This window comes from Eumetopias jubatus, unplaced genomic scaffold (assembly GCF_037043125.1).
Source record: "Eumetopias jubatus isolate StellerSeaLion01/CBP00866 unplaced genomic scaffold, mEumJub1_p1.0 scaffold_10, whole genome shotgun sequence".
Taxonomy (NCBI): Eukaryota; Metazoa; Chordata; class Mammalia; order Carnivora; family Otariidae; genus Eumetopias; species Eumetopias jubatus.
In genome coordinates this window covers 49890410-49910389 of record NW_028274816.1, presented here as the reverse complement: position 1 = coordinate 49910389, position 19980 = coordinate 49890410, and the positions used below count along the sequence as shown (strand labels likewise).

The 19980-nt window shown below is 41.9% G+C and overlaps 2 pseudogenes; both read right to left on the bottom strand.

The window, feature by feature from the left end:
• Positions 1-1914: 1914 nt before the first annotated feature.
• LOC114198987 (monofunctional C1-tetrahydrofolate synthase, mitochondrial pseudogene) lies at positions 1915-3598 on the bottom strand (annotated as a pseudogene).
• An 863-nt stretch (positions 3599-4461) lies between these two features.
• On the bottom strand, positions 4462-4897 carry LOC114198917 (ubiquitin-ribosomal protein eL40 fusion protein pseudogene; annotated as a pseudogene).
• Between the last annotated feature and the right edge of the window lie 15083 nt (positions 4898-19980).

Here is a 19980-nt window from a genome sequence, read left to right as displayed (position 1 = left end):
ATTTAGAGTTATATGAGGAAAGTATGTTAGATTTTTTTCAAGTGCTTTTTCTACATTTTTTGAAATCAGCACTTTGTTTTTAATTAATATATTGAATTTGATTTTTCTGTTACCAGGAACAATTTTATTAATTTTTGAATTATAAACTAACATTACATTTCTGGAATAAAAACCCACTTGATCATGATTTCTTATACTTTTTATATATTGTTGGATTTGATTTGCTAAAATTTTGTTTAGAATTTTTGAAACTATGTTCATAAGAGATATTAGTCTTTTCCTGTAATGTCTTTGTCTGATTTTGGTATTGTGATAATGCTGACTCATAGAATGACCTGTGATGTATTCCCATTCTGGAAGAGTGAGTTTTAGAATTAGTATTATTTCTTCTATAAATGTTTAGTAAAATTTCCCAGCCATTTGTCCTTGGATTTTTGATAAAGGAAAGATTTTTTTTGTTTTGTTTTTTTAAGATTTTATTTATTAGAGAGAGCATGCGCATGAGCAGGGGGAGGGGCAGAGAGAGAGGGAGCAGCAGACTCCCCGCTGAGCGGGGCCCGATGCGGGGCTCCATCCAGGACCCTGAGATCATGACCCCAGCTGAAGGCAGACGCCCCACCGCCTGAGCCCCCCCCAGGCGCCCCCAGGCAGCCCCGGCTGTAAAGGTGAGCAGTGAAGGCCGCACGGAGCGCAGAGTATGGGAGTAGCACATCGTGGAAGCTCTTTTTAAGTCTGGTGCATTACTCTTTCATTATAGCTAATGCAAACATTCCCTCCCACTCTGTTACTGGTCTTTTGATGTTTTTCTATGTGTCCACTTCTCATGTTCAAGAGCTTAACTTTTTATGATGTCAAAATGGTCTCTTCTTTCGGGTCTCTGCATTTCACGACCGTGACATTCACACCTGCAGCGGCTGCTGACGTGTCCTACTTGTCCCTACTGCTTTTGCATCTTCTACTCAGCGCGCCCGACTGTTGTTGCTTTTCTTCTCCTCAAGGAGCCTGAAAACTCCTTTTCCTTCAGGAGTCGGAATCCATTTCCCAGGGCCACTTTGCATTGAGTGCTGCTGGTGAGAAGTCTGATGCCCACCCGGGGCTCGATCCTGAGGGACCAGCCAGGACTTTTTTGTCTGCGGCAGTTCTTTGGAATTTTGTTGCACCCTTAGTGTTGGTGTGAGTGTTACACTCATCCTGCGTGGCCCTTGTTAGAGTCTCAAATGTGCAAATTCATGTTTTCCATCAAGCCAGTGCATTTGCTTTCTGTTATTTCCCTGAACACCTTCTTGCCTCCCTTCTGTTGCTCTCACCTGGACCTCCTATGAGATGCATATTAGAACTTCTTGATAGGTTTCCCATGTCTCCGGCCTTTTTCTTTACATTTGCTACAGCTTTCCCTTTCGTACCGTGTTCAGACAGAATTCCTAGGCTTGCCCTGCCCTCTCTAATTCATTTAAGGCTTATTCTCTTATCCAGTCCACAAACTCGATTTTTATTTTCACTTCATGGTTTTCCTTCCAAGATTTTCACCTCTTTTTTTCACAGCAGGCATTTTTCCTTGTATGAAGGCTCTCTCAGTCTTCTGAGGATACCGATGGTATTCTTTGTAAAAACTCCTCCCACAGGACTTGCCATCTTCTTTTCCTTGGCCATTGTGAGCGTCCCTTTGCTGGCTTTGGTGTCACGTTTCGTGATGCACGTTTACTTTTGATGCTGGTGATGCCTGGCTTTGATCCGCATTTTTACCTGTCAGTGGCCCTGATTTCTGACGACCCCAGCTTACCTGTAGAGATCAGAGAGGGCAGGACCCAGGACTCGCCGATGTTCCATTACCAGGCCTGTGCACACTCACAGGGCCATGGCTAGTCCTTCGGATGCCATCCGCGAGGTGAGAAAAGTTTGCCCTTTCCTGCCGGGAATACCCCTTCTCTGTGGGTGCCTGCCCAATCGTTATTTTTCATAGAAATCGGTCATTTGTATCCAATACTCTCTGCCATGTGATGGTGGAGGGGTCGATGTCGAGACGGGCGAATTTACCCATTTCCTCTTCCGTCAGTGCATTTGGATCTGTCTTATTTATTCCCAGTTTTTTCAGCCGAGCAAGCTGAATGCTTGAAAACTCTCGGACACCATTCACTGAAGGAACAAGTCGATTATACAGCGCCTTATCGGTTTGAGTGTTTTCATGTAAAATCCTTGTGTCAATAGCGGCGGCCAGCAGGTTATTGGCAGCCGTGATGGCGTGGATGTCCCCGGTCAAGTGAAGGTTGAACTCCTCCATGGGGATGACCTGGGCATATCCGCCACCCGCAGCGCCTCCTTTAACTCCAAAAGTTGGTCCTTGAGAAGGCTGCCTGAGACAGGCAAAGGAGTTGATGTTCAGGTGTGCGGTCATTGCTTGTACGAGCCCAACTGTCACTGTGCTTTTCCCTTCCCCGAGAGGGGTGGGTGTGATCCCAGCTACTAAAATGTATTTTCCATCTGCTTGATCCTTTAACCTTTCCAACAGGGACAAACATACTTTGGCTTTGCCTTTGCCATAGATTTCAATTTCATCTGCAAGCAATCCTATCTCCTTGGCAAGGACATCCACAGCTTTTGGAGTCTGTGCTCTTGAAATCTCAAGATCACTTGGCACGGGGGAGAGAGGCTGGAGTTTCAAGCAGTGAAGTCTCCACCTTGCATGCTGCTGTTCACGTAGCCATCTCCTTCCACTGCTGACCATGTTCTGAATCCGCAGAGCTGCAGCAAGGAGACTCACATCATTCTCTGCAATGAGACCACTAAGATGTACCCCAAGAGAACCACCTCCAAGCTTCCCTGACAGGAAGTCATGGGAACAGTTGAGAACTGTAGTTCCTGGTTGTATCCAAGAAAGGGGAATCTCTTCTGGCTTGGGAGAGCCCAAGACCACAATATCAGCCTCATGAAGCTTGCTTTGAAGCTGAGGTGTTCCCCACTGTGAGCTCATTGTCATGGACCCTCTCCTCTGGAATAGGCATTGCAAGGCAGCTTCCAAAGACCCATGGGCTCCTATTACCAAGATCTTCTTTCCATCTAAGTTGACACCTGACTTTTCAAGAAGTTCAATCACAGCTCTGGCCACAGGTGAGATGTAACATTCATGGGCATCTCCACGGACCAGCCTCCCCAGGTTTATGTCTGTTACTCCATCCACATCTTTTTCTGGTTTCAAGGCATTGAGGACTTTGTTGCTAAACGAGTTCTCGGAGATCTGAAGGGCAAGGCCGTGTACTCTGGTGTCTTCGTTAATCTTCAAGATTTCATCTATAATCTCGGCTTCACTGCTATCCGGAGGAAGGCAAATGTGAGTGATGTTCAGACCAGCCTCCTCTGCCAAATTCTGGTTTATTTCCTGCATCAAGTTATCGTCACCTGCCTGAATAATAGCAAGCACCGGCTTAAAGGTAGGGTTTTTTTCTTGCAATAAATTCAGAACCTCTTTTGAATTCTGAATGACTTCTCTGACGATCGAGTCCCGCGCGGGGGGCGCCTGGCTGCCCTGGCCGCGGCTGCTCCCGACTTGGGAGTCCCGCAGCCGCCGCTGCTCGAGCAGGCCCTCCCCGCCGCCACAGCCGCCGCCGCCACCGCTGCTGCTGGCGCGACAGGGCGCTCGGAGGCGGAGCGGCGGGCCCGGGGGCGGCTGCAGACGGCGGAGCCCGCGCAGGAAGAGCGGCAGGCGCGCGCTCATGGCGCCGGGGCGCAGGCGGGACACGGGAGGCGGCGAGAGCGAGGGGCGGCGGGTCCTCCGTCCAGGCGGAGATGTGGCTGCGGAGCACGGAGAGGCGGCGGCGTCAGGCTCCTCCGGAGGGTGGCGGGGCGGGCGCCGGGCAGGGAATCGGCTGGCGGGTAACGGGCCTGTGTGGCAGGAAGGACCAGCACCTTCCTCCTCAGCCGGAGCGGGAGCCCCTAGGGGGCACTGCACCTAGAGGCCGTGACGCGGAGAGGGCGGGGGCCTGCGGGACGCGGGGCTGCTCCTGGTGGCCTGGCCCTCGGAGGCAGGCTTTCGGGCACTCCGTCAAAGGAAAGATTTTTTAACTGCAAATTCAATTTGATAGATATGAAGCTACTCAGATGATCGTTTTCTTCCTTTTTAATAATCATTTTATTAAAGTATGATTGACATACAAAAAGCTGTGCATATTTGAGGCACCTGGGTGGTTCAGTTGATTGAACATCCAACTCTTGATCTCAGCTCGGGTCCTGATCTCATGGTCATGAGCTCAAGCCCCACATAGGGCTCAAAGCTGTGCATATTTAATGTATGCAACTTGATAACTTTGTATATAAGTTTATACCTGTGAAACCATCACACCAATCTATGCCATGAACATGTACATCACTTCCAAAAGTTTCCTCTTGCCCTCTTTATTTATTTATTTATTTTTTTACTGCTCCAGTCAATGAAAGAGAAATTTTATTGAGGCCCAAAGGCCTTGGGGCTCAGGCAGGAGGCCACCCTGCAGGCAAAGGAGGAGCTAGCAGAGGGGCCTCATTTGAGCTTTCTTCTTGGGGGCATAAGTGGTTGGTGTGGCTGCACTTCTTGCAGCAGATAACAGTGCTGGGGTGCATGCAAGCATAACACATCTGCGGCAGATCATCTTGTTGCAGTTGTATTTCTGGGCAAGCTGGTGGAGGGAAGGCTTGATGATGCCAACCTGCAGGTATAGCACCAATTGCAGAGCGGACTCTTTCTGGATATTGTAATCTGAGAGAGTGTAGCTCTCCTCCAGCTGTTTGCTGGCAAAAATCAGACACTGCCAGTTAGGTGGGATGCCCTGCTTCTCTTGCTTTTGGCTTTGACATTCTTACTGGTGTCATTGGGCTTGACCTCAAGGGTGATGGTCTTGCTGGTCAAGGTCTTCACAAAAATCTGCATCTCTGCAAGGCCACTGCCACCAATCCGCTTGGCCACCTTGATCTGCCCTCTTGATGATGATGATGATGATGTGTGTGTGTGAGAGAGATAAAAGCACTTAACCTAAGACCTACCCTCTTGGCAAATTTTTAAGTATACAATATAGTATTTTTTTTTAAAGATTTTATTTATTTATTTGACAGAGACAGCGAGAGCGGGAACACCAGGAGGAATGGGAGAGGGAGAAGCAGGCTTCCCGCCGAGCAGGGAGCCTGATGTGGGGCTCGATCCCAGGACTCTGGGATCATGACCTGAGCCGAAGGCAGCCGCCCAACGACTGAGCCACCCAGGCGCCCTACAATACAGTATTTTTAACTACAGGCACTATGCTGTACAGTAGATCTCTGGACTTACCTTATATAATTGAAATTTTGTACTCTTTGACTAATTACTTCCCATTTCCCTATCCCCCAAGCCCCTGCCAACCACCATTCTACTCTATGCTATAAGTCTATTTTATATTCCTCACATAAGTGGTATCATGAAATATTTGTCCTGTATCTACCTTATTCACTTAGCATAATGTCATTCAGGCTCATCCATGGGCCATTTGTTGAGGGCTGCCTGCTGGTTGTTGAGAGCCCCTGGCCCTGTGTTCCTAGTTACTCCCTAGGTGATCTAGCCATGCCAGTTTCCTCTGTTTTGTGTGAGGTGTGACAGACAGAAGCAGACCTCTCAAGTAGCACCCTGAAAGGCTGGGACAGTTTGGACATTCATTTAATTTTTTGTTTACTCCCTGCAGAACTTGTAGACCAAGAGTATTTCTCTTGGTTCTGTGCTGTGCCAATTTCAGGAAGAAGTGATGTAAATAAAATTAAATTGTACTCCTTACCCTTTTCAGTATGTCTTGTCTTATTTCTTTGTTCCACTGGTGTGCTATGACCTCTCACCTGCACTCAGGAGCTCTTATGAAGGTATTTTCATGAATGGATAGTTGTTAAATTAGTGTTTCTGTTGAGGGTCAAGAGCTAGAACCTCCTATTCCAATATCTTACTGACATCACCTCATTTTCTTTGTATGTGAGCCTTAGTAATTTGTGTTTTTCAAGGAATCTGTCCATTTTATCTAAGTTTTTAATTATTAACATAGGTATGTTCTAAATACTTTTTTTGTCCTTTCAATACCTGTAGAATTAGCAGTAATGCCATCTTTCTTCTTTCTGATGGTAATTGTGTCTTCTCTTTTTCCCCAGTGGGTTAGAGCTTTATCAGTTTTTCAAAAGATGAACTTTGGAGTTTTTTCTCTAATTTTTTCTCTGTCATTGATTTCTGCTTTGATCATTATTTCTTTTCTTCTTAATACTGTGCCTTTTTTTTTTTAAGACTTTATTTTTAAGTAGTCTCTATACCCAATGTGGGGCTCGAACCCACAACCCTGAGGTAAAGAATTGCATGCTTGCAACTGAGCCAGTCAGGTGCCCCTACTATGCCCCTTTTTTAAAATTATTTTTTTATTTGTCCTTTTTAAAAATCTAGTATCTTGCTGTAAAAGCTGAGTTCACTTATTTGAGCCTTACTCCTTTTCTAATATAAACATTTAGAACTACATATTTACCTATAAATTACATATTTTCCTCTAAAAACTTTAGCTACAGATTTTAATATTGTTGTATTCATTTTCTTTCAATTACTAATCCTAATATCCTTATTTTAAAGATTTTTGTTTTATTATTTATTTTAGAGAGAGAGCGCACATGTGGGGAGAAGGGGCAGGAGAGGGAGAGAGAGAGAGTCTGAAGCAGACTCCTCACTGAGCGCAGAGCCTGATGCAGGGCTTGATCTCACGACCCTGAGATCATGACCTGAGCCAAAACCAAGAGTCGGACACTTAACTGACTGTGCCACCTAGGCACCCCCTGATATCTTTATTTTAATTTTTTAACCTATGAGCTATTTAGAATTGTATTATTTTTTTCCAAATATTTGGGGGATGTTCTAGATAGTTCTATATTTTTTATTTATAATTTAATTATTTTGTGGCCAGAGAATATAATCTGAATGACTGTGGCCAGAGAATATAATTTGTATGACTTGAATCCTTTTAAATTTAGTGAACCTTGTTTATGACCCATATTGTAATCTATCTTGGTAATTGTTTTGTGTACACCTGAAAAGACTGTATTTTCTTCTTGGGTGGAGTGGGCTACAAACATCAAGGACAAGTTGACTGGTAATGCTATTCAGGCATTTGATATCTTTACTTATTTTCTATCTACTTGTTCTATCAATCCTTGAGAAAGGAGTGTTGAAATTCCTAACTCTTAACTGGATTTGGTGTTGCACTGTTACCAACTTTGGTTTTATGAGTTTTGAAACAATCTTTTGATTAGTTTTAGCAACATATGTTCTTTTCCATACTTGTACTTTTATCCTGTTTGTGTCTTTATGTTTAGATTTGTTTCTGTAGGCAGAACATAGTTGGATCTTGCCTTTTTAAAATCCAATCTGACAATCTCTGCCTTTTTCTTGGTCTGTTAGTTTCCTATGACTGCTGTAACAAATTACCACAAAGTGGCTTAAAACAATGGGATTTTATTCTCACAATTCTAGGCCAGCATCCGAAAAGCAAGGTATTTGCAGGGCTGCACTCCCTCTGCAGACTGTAAGGAAGAATCCATTCCGTGCCTCTTCCAACTTCTGATTGCTGCAAATTCCTTGGCTTGTGGCTGCATCTTTCCAATCTTCAAGGCTAGCATCTTAAAACTGTCTCTGCTCAGTCTTCAAATGGCCTTCTCTTCTGCAGATCTATCTCATATCTCTCTCTGCACTACCCCTTTTCTCCCATCACAGACCCAAGGATCCTTGTGATTGTATTTATAGCCTACCAGATGATCCAATATATTGTCACAGTCTCACCATCTTCAATCATATTGCAAAGCCTCTGTTACCATATAAGATAATAGTTAAAGATTTCAGGGATTAGGACTTGATATCTTTGGGGTTATTATTCAGCCAACTGCACTTGCAATGTGTAAGTCATTGTTGAATGGAATTAGTGATATGGTTGGCTTTAAGCCTACCATCTTGATAGATCTACCATCTATTTATTTATTTTTTAGTCCCATTTGGTTGATGTTTGTGTACTTATTAATGCTATTTTTTAAAAGATTTACTTATTTATTTGAGAGCGAGCAAGCACAGAGGGGAGAAGCAGAGGGAGAGGGAGAGTCTCAAGCACACCCTGCACTCAGTGTGGAGCCTGGCATGGGGCTCGATCTCATGACCCTGAGATCACAACCTGTGCCGAAACTGAGAGTCATTTACTCAACTGACTGTGCCACCCAGGCGCCCCTTATTACCAGTAATGCTAATTTGATCTGTTGGTTATAGTAGTGTTCTCCAGGCTTCTGCACCATAAAGCCACTAGTTTACCACTGCAGTCATTAAGTAGCTTGTTCTGAAGACTCTGTATCTGTCCTCTTTCTCATGATACCTTCCCCTATATTTTAGGTTCCATCAACGTTTGCTGCATGCAGCAATTATTACTCTGGTATTTGCCAAATGGTGATTTGCTGTTTCCGTCATTCTTCTGATGAACAATTTGATCTGAATTTGCTTAGGTTAAACCAACTCTAAATTAAAAAAAATATTCATTCATTCATTCATTCATTCATTCATTGTAATTGAAGTATAGTTGACACTATATTCATTTTTTTTAAAAGATTTTATTTATTTATTTGACAGAGAGACACAACTAGAGAGGGAACACAAGCAGGGGGAGAGGGAGAAGCAGGCTTCCTGCAGAGCAGGGAGTCCAATGTGGGGCTCGATCCCAGGACCCTGGGATCATGACCTGAGCTGAAGGCAGACGCTTAATGACTGAGTCACCCAGGCGCCCCTACTATATTCATTTTTCATATCCTATGTCTTTGAGCGGGACTTGCTATTTCAAAGCCAGCAGTGATTTCCCTTTTGGAAAAAGGGAGAGAACCTCGGATGGGTGAAAAGCAGGATGGTGTCCAGGTGAGTGTGTTGGGAGCTATAGGAATGCATTGCAAAGAACCCAAAACTAGTCAGAGTAGTGGTGTCTTTCCTTTGAGATACTATATGAAAAGTTTCCCTCAAAGGCCCAAGATACAATTTGACAAATTTTGTGGGGGTGGGGCAGAGGAAGAGGGAGAGAGAGAATCTTAAGCAGTCTCCATGCCCAATACAGAGCCAGAGGGGTCAATCTCAGGACCCTAAGATAATGACCTAAGCAGAAATCCAGTCAGATGCCCAACCAACTGAGCCAACCAGGAGTCCCTTGACACATCTTGATGTATGTGTATATTTGTGAAACCATTACCATGATCAAGATTATAAGCATATCAATCACTCCCATTGTTTCTGATTTAAATGAGAAAGCCTTCAATATTTCACTATTGAATATGTTATTTATGTATTTTGAGTGCCCTTTATTGGAGAAAGTTCCTCTCTACTCTTTTTTTTTTTTTTAAAGGTTTTATTTATTTATTTGACAGAGAGAAACACAGCTAGAGAGGGAACACAAGCAGGGGGAGTGGCAGAGGGAGAAGCAGGCTTCCTGCGGAGCAGGGAGCCCGATGCGGGGCTCGATCCCAGGACTCTGGGATCATGACCTGAGCCAAAGGCAGATGCTTAATGACTGAGCCACCCAGGCACCCCCCTCTCTACTCTTAACTTGGTAAGAATTTTTATGAGAACTCTATTTTGATTTCATCTAAGTATGTTATGCCTTTGTTCAAGTGATCTTATTTTGCTTTTTTAATCTGTTAATGTGTTGAATTACATTAACTGATATTTAAATGTTAATTCAACTTGGATTCATGGGATAAACTCTGGATTATGCTGCATTATGTATTTTATAAATATTACTGGACTCTATTTGTTAATACTTGAAAAGGATTTTTACACTAGTGTTCATGAGGAAATCTATAGTTTTCTAATAATGCCTTTTTCCTGGTTTTAGTAGCAGGGTTAATGTTGGGTTCCTGCAGTGAGTTGGGAGCTAATTCTAAAAGATTTTGTGTAGTATTGGTATTATTTCTTGGTAGAATTTATCCATAAAATCATTAGGGCCATGTTTGTTAGGGCAATACTTTTACTATAAATTCAATTTGTATGGTAGATATACAGCCATTCATATTACATATTTTTTGAGTAATCTTTGCTAGTTGCTGTCTTTCAAGGAATGTATCCATTTATCTAGCTTGTATGAAAGGGTTCATAATATTTTCTTTAATTATTATTTACTCAAGTATTCTTTATTACTTAATTTGTATAGGTTTTGTAATTAGAAACCCTCTGTAATTTTTTTTTTTTTTAAGATTTTATTTAGGGGCGCCTGGGTGGCTCAGTCGTTAAGTGTCTGCCTTCGGCTCAGGTCATGTTCCCAGGGTCCTGGGATGGAGTCCCAAATCGGGCTCCCTGCTCAGTGGGAAGCCTGCTTCTCCCTCTCCCACTCCCCCTGCTTGTGTTCCCTCTCTCACTGTCTCTCTCTCTGTCAAATAAATAAATAAAATCTTAAAAAAAAAGATTTTATTTATTTTGGGCACCTGGGTGGCTCAGTCGCTAAGCATCTGACTTTGGCTCAGGTCATGGTCCCGGGGTCCTGGGATTGAGCCCCACATTGGGCTCCCTGCTCCGAGGGAAGCCTGCTTCTCCCTCTCCCACTCCCCCTGCTTGTGTTCCCTCTCTCGCTGTGTCTCTCTCTGTCAAATAAATAAATAAAATCTTTAAAAGAAAAGGATTTTCTTTATTTATTTGAGAGAGAGAGCGCACAAGAGGGGGGAGGGTCAGAGGGCGAAGCAGACTCCCTGCTGAGCAGGGAGCCCAATGCGGGACTCGATCCCAGGACTCCAGGATCATGACTTGAGCCAAAGGACTCCAGGATCATGACTTGAGCCAAAGGCAGTTGCTTAACCAACTGAGCCACCCAGGTGCCCCCCTCTGTTATTTCTGATATTTGTGTTTTTCTTCTTTATTTTTTCTTGGTCATTTTTGCTGAGTTTATCAAGCTTGCTGATATTTTCAACTTTGCTTTGGCTCCGTTAATTTTCTCTATTATTTGTCAGTTTTCTAATTCATTAACTTCTGTTTTTATCCTTCTTATTTTCTTTCCTTCCAGTAACTGTGGGTTTATTTTGCTTTTCTTTTTCTAGAATCTTGCAGTACAACCTTAGTTTGTTGACTTTATACTTTTCTTCTTTTGTAATATAAACATTTAAACTATAGATTTCCCTCTAAATACTATCTTAGCTACATAACATACATTTTTATATGCTACATTTTCATTATTGTTCATTTCTATATATTTTCTAATTTCCTGTATGTAGTATTTATTTTCCAATACTAGGAGTTTCCTTAGATATTTTAATGATTTCAAATTTAATTCCATTGTGGCCAAAGAACATATTCTGTATGGTTTCAATCCTTCTTAGTATCTTAAGACATTTTTGAGACCTTAAGACCAGCATATGATCTATTTTGAGTGTATATATGCACTTGAGCAGAATGTACATTAAATTAAAAATATATCTTGAGACAAAGAAAATGGACATACAGTATACCAAATGAAGCCCTAAGGTAGTAGAATGAAGGAAATAACAAAAATCAGAGTGAAAACAAATGAAATAGAGACTAAAAAACAACAGAAAGATCAATGAAACTAAGAGCTGGTTTTTTTAAAAAGATAAAACCTTTAGCTACACACACACACACACACACACACACAAGAAAAAAAAAAGAGGACTCAAATAAAATCAGAATAAAAAAGGAGGCTGTACCATAGGAATACAAAGGATTATAAGAGACTAGTGTGAACAGTTATACATCAAAAAAAAAAGGACAACCTAGAAGAAATGATGAATACCTGGAAACATATAACCTACCAATATTGAATCATAAGGAAGTAGAAGAATCTAAACAGACTGATTACTTGTAAGGTAATTGAATCAGTAGTCAAAAAACCTCCCAACAAACAAAAGTCCAGGACCAGATGGCTTCACTAGTGAATTCCACCAAACATTTCAGGAAAAATTAATACTAATCCTTCTCAAATTCTTCCTAACTAATTTTATGAGGCCAGCATTACCATGACTAAAACCAGATACATAGGTGTAATAATCTTTAACAAAGTATTAGCAAACTGAATTCAACAATACATTAAAAGGGTTATACACCATGACCAAGTGGGATTTATTCCAGGCATGCAAAGATCGTTAAACATCCACAAATCAATGTAATACACTGCATTAACAAAATTAAGGACAAAAATCATATGATCATCTCAATAGATGCGGGAAAAGCACTTTGACAAATTCAACATCCGTTAATGATAAAACTGTCAACAAAGCAGGTAGGGAAGAAATGTACCTCAACATAATAAAGCCCACAGCTAACATCATACTAAATGGTGAAAAGCTGGAAACTTTTCCTCTGAGATCAGAGACAAGGATGCCCACACTCACCACTTTTTTTCAATATAATAATATTGGAAGTCCCAGCCAAAGCAATTAGGAAAGAAAAAGAAATAAAAGACATTTGATTGGAAAAGAAGAAATAAAACTATCACTATTTGCAGATGACATGAGAGTATATATAGAAAACCCTAAAGAGTTCAGCAAAAAAAAAAACAGAACTAATAAATTCAGTAGAGTTGCAGGTCACAAAATATACAAAAGTATACAAAACTCACTTGCATTTCTATACATAATAACAAATTATCAGAAAAATTAAGAAAATCCCAATCACAGTGTTATCAAAAAGGATAAAATACCTAGGAATAAATTTAACCAAGGAAGTGGTAGACCTATATACTGAAAACTGTAAGACATTGATGAAAGAAAATGAAAAAGATGCAAATAAATGGAATGATATTCCATGTTCTTGGACTAGAAGAATTAATATTGTTAAAATTTCTATACTACCCAAAGCAATCTACAGATCCAATGCAATTCCTAACAAAAATCCAGTGGTATTTTTCACAGAAATAGAACAAATGATCCTAAAATTTGTATGGAAACAAAAGACCCCAAATAGCCAATCTTAAGAAAAACAAAGGCATCACACTTCCTGACTTCAAACTATATTACAAATCTATGTAATCAAACTGTACAAGGTATTGGCATAAAAAGAGACATATAGGTCAAAGGAACAGAATAGAAAGCCCAGAAATAAACCTACACGTAGATGGTCAGTTAATTTACAACAAAGGAGCCAAGAATATACAGTGGGTAAAGGACAGTCTCTTCAATGAATGGTGTTGGGAAAACTGGACTGCCACCTACAAAAGAATGAAACTGGACTACTTTTTTACAATATAATTCTAAAACTAACATGGAAACAGTCTCCAAATAACCAAAACAATCTTGGGAAAGAACAAAACCGGAGGCATTACACTTCCTGATTTCAAAATATATTTCAAAGCCTTCATAATTAAAACAGTATGGTCTGATAAAAAGACAGACATATAGACAGACTGTATAGACCAATGGATCAGAAGAGTGAGCCCAGAACTAAATCCACACATATAAGATCAGTTCATCTTCAACAAGGATGGCAAGAATACACAATGGGGAAAGGATAGTCCTAACAAATTGTGTTAGGAAAACTGGATATCCACATACATAGGAATGAAATTGGACCTATGTATTACACCATACACAGTAATCAACCCCCATGGATTTAAAACTTAAATGTAAGTTCTGAAACTCTAAAACTCCTAGGAATCAGAGGAAAAGCTTCACAGTGTAGATACACCACCAAAAGCACAGGCAACAAAAGCAAATACAGACCAGTGAGACTGCATCAAATTAAAAGCAAATAATGCTTTTGAGAGCAAAGCAAAAACAGAGTGAAAAGCAACCCATGGACTGGAAGAAAATATTTGCAAACGATGTCATAAAAGGAGTTAATTTCTAAAAGAAATACAAGGAACTCCTACAACTTAATAGCAAAACAAAGAAATGAAACCCATTGCATACCTCTATTTAAAAAAGGGCTAAAGATTTGAATAGACATTTCTGCAAAGAAGACATAAAAATGGCCAACAGGTATGTGAAATCTGTGCCAGCAATCTGTGGGGGTTCCAGGTTTTCCACAACCTCATCAACACTTACTATTTTCCTTTTTTTAAAATGGCTGTGTTAATGGGTACAAAGGTGGTATTTCATTGTGGTTTTGATTTGCATTTCTCTAATGATGCTGGACATTTTCCCATGGGCTATTGACCATTTGTATATCTTTGGAGAAATGTCTTCAAATTCTTTGCTTTGTTTTAGATTGGGTTATTTGTCTTTTTATTGTTGAGTTGTAAGTGTTCTTTATTCTGGAAATTAGATTCCTATCAGAGAGAGAACTTGAAAATACTGTTCCCATTCTGTGAGTTCTTTGCATCTTGATAATGTCCTCAGTCTCAAAAAAGTATTTAATTTTTTTAAAGATTTTATTTATTTATTCATGAGAGACAGAGAGAGAGAGAGAGGCAGAGGGAAAAAGCAGGCTCCCAAGGAGCAGGGAGCCCAATGCGGGACTCGGTCCCAGGACCCTGGGATCATGACCTGAGCTGAAGGCAGATGCTTAACCATCTGAGCCACCCAGGCGCCCAAAAAAGTATTTAATTTTGATGAAGTCCAATTTACCTATCTTTTGTTTGCTTGTGCTTTAGACATCACCTAAGAAACTGTTACTTAATCCAAGGTTACAAAGATTTACATCTATCTGTTCTAAGCATAGTCATGGTTTTTATCATATACAACTAAGTTTCCTTCCAGTGCCCTCCTAGTCCCTCAAAATTGATTGTCTCAGACATGTTTTTCAACTTCACTGAGTTGTCTGGGGGACCAGGAAAGATTCCTTGGATCAATCATAACGAGGCCTCTGGCAGGAGGGTATTTGTTGAAATTCTACCATCCATCCTCTCTGTTATCCCTTAGGTTCTAGACTCACACTTACTGGCTTCAGTTCCCATCTCTACCTTTTACTAAACTCTATGACTTTGAGTGAACCACTCACCTCTCTAGGTCTGTGTTCCTTACAGTGTCATCTAAGTACCAACAGTATTACCACCACCTGGTAACCTAGAGAAATTCAGATTCTTAGTTCCCAGTCCACATTTCCTGAATCAGAAACTGGTGGTGGAGCCCAGAAATTATGTAATAAAAAATCATCCAGATAATTTGGATATGAGTAGCAAGGCCCAATATCATTTTACTTAGTTATAATAATTTTAAAAAATACCCTGGAGAACCCAAAAATGCTATAATTCTTCCCGTGTGCATCCTCTTTATGCCTCTTCACAGTTTAAGCATCTTTGGGAGCTCCCTTTGGCCTCAGGATTCACTGTGCAATTTCTTTGTTTCAAATTTAATAATTCTAGGCCCTCCTACTGCTGGTGAGGGAATTCTCAGGAGGTTAAGAAACAGAAAATGTCCTTTCTTCTCTATAGCTTCCAGAACAACATGATTGCCTATGTCATGAAACAATCCATTTCCATATTGTGCCAACAAAACAGTATCAGGAGGCATTGAGCTATGGGAGTTTGATGCTCTTTTCTGGTATGTGTTACCCTTAAGCTCTGAACTGCTTCTGACCCTGGCTTTCTGCCTTCCCTGCCTCAGGAATGATGGGTCAATTCATAACTTCATTCTCCCCAGGGTGTGAATACTCGTGACTCTCCTTTGTAAAGCGGGTAGGATGACATTAGCACCTCCCTCTTTTGCACCCACATGAGGTAAAATAAGTTAAAATTATTCTGCTTAGTTTGTGTATAAGGCAGGTAGAGGAGTCCTTGATCATTAAGATTAGCTGATGATGTTGGCAATCAGCAGTGCTAGAAGAAGGCAGTCGCTATGGAATGTAGTCATTCTATGGAAGGCCTGACACGTGGACTGTCAGGAAGAGGAGATAAGCCTCCCAAGGCCTCAGCCAGCTACTCTAATTTAAAGCTGTCTCTTTTGTTTTTTTAAAAGATTTTATTTGAGGGAGAGAGAGAGAGAGAAAGAGCATGAGTGCGGGGAGGGGCAGAGGGAGAAGCAGACTCCCCACTGAGTGGGGAGCTCAATGTGGGGCTTGATCCCGGGACCCCAGAATCGTGACCTGAGCCAAAGGCGGATGCTTAACCAACTGAGCCACCCAGGTGCCTCTGTCTCTCCTGGTTTTGAATGATACTTCAAAAGAATAAAAGTGATTCTGTGGAGTCTCCAGCTTGGCCAAGAAGATAATTTATTCTTCAGTTGGAATGAGGATTTCTCCCAATCGGAATTGAGAGATACAAAGTGAGAAATACAGGGGTTTCCTGAACCAAGGGCAACACGAACTTTTCTGATGCTAAAACTGTACAATCAGAAATACTGCCTACCACCTGATGGTTGGAGTTAGCACCACAGATTTCAAAGAAAAGGAGTGTCCTTTGGAAGGTGCTACGGACTGAACTGTCCCCCTCTAAAATTCATATGTTGAAGCCTTAACCTGCAATGTGACTATTTGGCCATAGGGATTTTAGGAGGCCATTATGGCTAAATGAAGTCATAAGAATGGAGTTCTAATCCAATAGGATTGGTAATTAGTCTTGTAAGAAGAGGAAGAGGAAAGCTCACTCTTTCTCCATGCACATGCACCAAAGAAACACCATGTGAGAACACAAGGAGAAGGCAGCCAGACAGGAAGTGAGCCCTCATCAGAAGCCATCAAAGCTGTCACCTTGATTTTGGACCTTCCAAAATTCTGTTTCCCAGGGTCCATAGTCCCTCATGGTCTGTCTCCCTCTCTGATTTCTCCCCCTTCAGATTTCCCTCCCTTCCCCTATGGTCCTCCGTGCTATTGCTTATGTTCCACATATGAGTGAAACCATATGATAATTCTTTCTCTGCTTGACTTACTTCACTTAGCATAATCTCCTCCAGTTCCATCCATGTCGATGCAAATGGTGGGTATTCATCCTTTCTGATGGCTGAATAATATTCCATTCTGTATATGTACCACATCTTCTTTATCCATTCATCTGTTGAAGGGCATCTTGGCTGCTTCCACAGTTTGACTGGCCTGACTTTGAATTCCCCTGTGCTGTTTACTAGCTTTTTACCTTGGGCAAGTTCCTTTATACTTCTCTATGACACACATTCTTTATCTGTGAAATGGGAATAGTAATGAGCCCATCTTAAGCATTTTTGTGTGAACTGATTTATTAAAGTGCCTAGAACAGGGACTGGTGTACTCAGACACTTAATAAAATTTGCTGCCATCATTATCATCATCATCATCAATCACTATTAGCACTGTGTACTGGGTTCTGTCATTTAAACCTTGTAATATGTGGACTATTTCCCTCTGGTTTGCAAGATTGTTACGATTCCTAATAGTGTTATCATTTGCAATGATAATATTAACATAAATGCAAATAATCAGTGTTTCTGTGGTAGCTAGTCTCCAAGATTTCCTTTAATGAATCTTGATTCAAACCCCTTCCACAATGAATGGGTTGACCAATATAACAAATTCAGCCACCATGTTTGTGAGTACACTCAAGAGCCCTAAGTGGGGCCCATATGGTGAAGAACTAAGGCCTGCCAGTAGTCATGTGAACTGGCTTGGAATCAGATCCTGCAAGCCTCAATCAGCTTTCAGATGACTGCAACTCTGGCCAACATCTTGACTGTAACCTCATGACAGTTCCTAAACTGGAACCACCTGGCTAGCTATTCCCAGCTTTCTGGCCCTCAGAAACTGAGAGAATAAATGTTTATTGTTTTGTTCGTTTTGCTTTGTTTTTAAAGGTTTTATTTGACAGAGAGGGAGAGAACACAAGCGGGGGGGATTGGCAGGCAGAGGGAGAGGGAGAAGGAGGTTCCCCGCTGAGCAGGGAACCCGATGCCAGGACCCTGGGATCATGACCTGAGCCAAAGGCAGACGTTTAACCAACTGAGTGAGCCAGGCGCCCCATGTTTATTATTGTTTTAAGCCATTAAGTTTCTTTTTTTAAAGATTTTATTTTTTTTAAATCCAGTTTTATTTATTTTATTTATTTGAGAGAAAGAGAATGAGAGAAAGAGAGCACAAGAGGGAAGAGAGTCAGAGGGAGAAGCAGACTCCCTGCTGAGCAGGGAGCCCGATGTGGGACTCGATCCCGGGACTCCAGGATCATGACCTGAGCCGAAGGCAGTCGCTTAACCAACTGAGCCACCCAGGCGTCCCAAGATTTTATTTATTTAAGAGAGAGAGAGAGCACAAGAGAGTGAACACGAGGAGGGGGAAGGGCTGAGGGAGAGGGAGAGAGAGAAGCAGAATCCCTGCTGAGCAGGAAGCCCAACATGGGGCTTGATCCCAGCACCCTGAGATCATGAGCTGAGCCAGAGGTAGATGCTTAACCGACTGAGCCACCCAGGTGTCCTTAAGCCATTACATTTTGGGTAGCTTGTTACATAGCAATAAATACTGTAGTCAGCAATGCATTATAAACATGCCATTTTCCAGAATGCAATGGAACACACCATGGGTTCTCAGAATTGACATTAATTATAGTCCTTTTTTTTTTTAAAGATTTTATTTATTTATTTATTTGACAGCGAGAGTACAAGCGGGGGGCGCAGCAGAGGGAGAGGGAGAAGCAGACTCCCCACTGAGCAAGGAGCCCAATGCGGGGCTCGATCCCAGGACCCTGGCAGGATCATGACCTGAGCTGAAGGCAGACACTTAACCGACTGAGCCACCCAGGCACCCCTATAGTCCTATCTTTTTAAGTAATCTCTCCACCCAACATGAACCTGAAATTCATGACCCTGAGATCAAGAGTTGCATGCTCTACCAACTGAGCCAGCCAGGCACCCAATTATAGTCATAACCTTAATGTAATTCAAATGATTGTATTAAAGTAGCGCTTACATTGTCCTGTTTAACACATGGAAACAGAACACCAGTTTTTGTCTGAATAGCATTGCCCATTATAATAAATATTAAAATACTACAATCATAATATTACTAAGGGAGTAATCTAATTGAGCTCATTTCACAGAGGGGGAAAAAAACTTCACCTCTAGAAGTGGCATTATCATTGTGGTACACAGTGCAAACACCACTGACCTGAAGGTGGCAGAAAGCAGAGGGGATACAGGATTTCTTAGCATCAGAGTCTGTCTTATTCATATCTTAATAATTACAGGCATAGTATAAATAATAGCAGAAAATTTGATACATTTAATTATACTTCAATAATAGAATCAATATAATTATGAAATTAAGTAAAATGGTTAATAACTGGTATGGTATGATGTATGGCATGGAAAGTGGGGTGGGGTGTGGTTAGGGGATAATATAATATAGATAATAGTCACACCAGCACCAGTACCCCAACTGACGGCTGAGGGTGGAGGGCTCAGCCTATCCTGCTATTAGGGCAAGTGCCCATGACAATCATGGCTTTAACCTGACCTTGCCACAGGGTCAACACCTGCCACATTGTGTCATATTTATTGTCCAGCAAGGTGCCTGGAGCTGGAAAGCCTCAGCCCTGCCACCTTCCTCTTGTCCCCAGAGTTTCATATCCACTGCTGGTTCTTCTGGTGGAGGAGGCAGGGCAGACCACATGAGATCATGGGATACAGAAGTGCTGGGGTGGACGGTGACAGGATGGCCCCTGCCTATCAGTTCTCTGCTATTGTCCCTCCCCACTCTACATGCCCACTGCAACCAGGAGGCTGAGTAAGGAGACACAGCATTGACCTTGTGGACGCTGGGGAAGGATGCAGGTCAGATACACTGGGGAGGGGAAGGATGGGGTTGCTGAGGTTGGGTGAGGAAGGGTTAGGGCTTAGATGTGCTGAGGTGTGGGAAGGGGCATTAAATCTTGAATTAGAGGGCATGTAACCAACCTATCCTCCCTCCCTCATCGCCCCCCCATGAGTTTAGCTCACTTGGTGTGGGGCACTTGGTCAACCTTGATGCTATTACTATCATTCATTCTTCCATTTAACAAACTTATACAGAGGGGCGCCTGGGTGGCTCAGTCGGTTGAGCATCTGACTCTTGGTTTCAGCTCAGGGTGTGGTGGGTCATGGGATCAAGCCCCATCTCAGGCTCTGTGCTCAGTA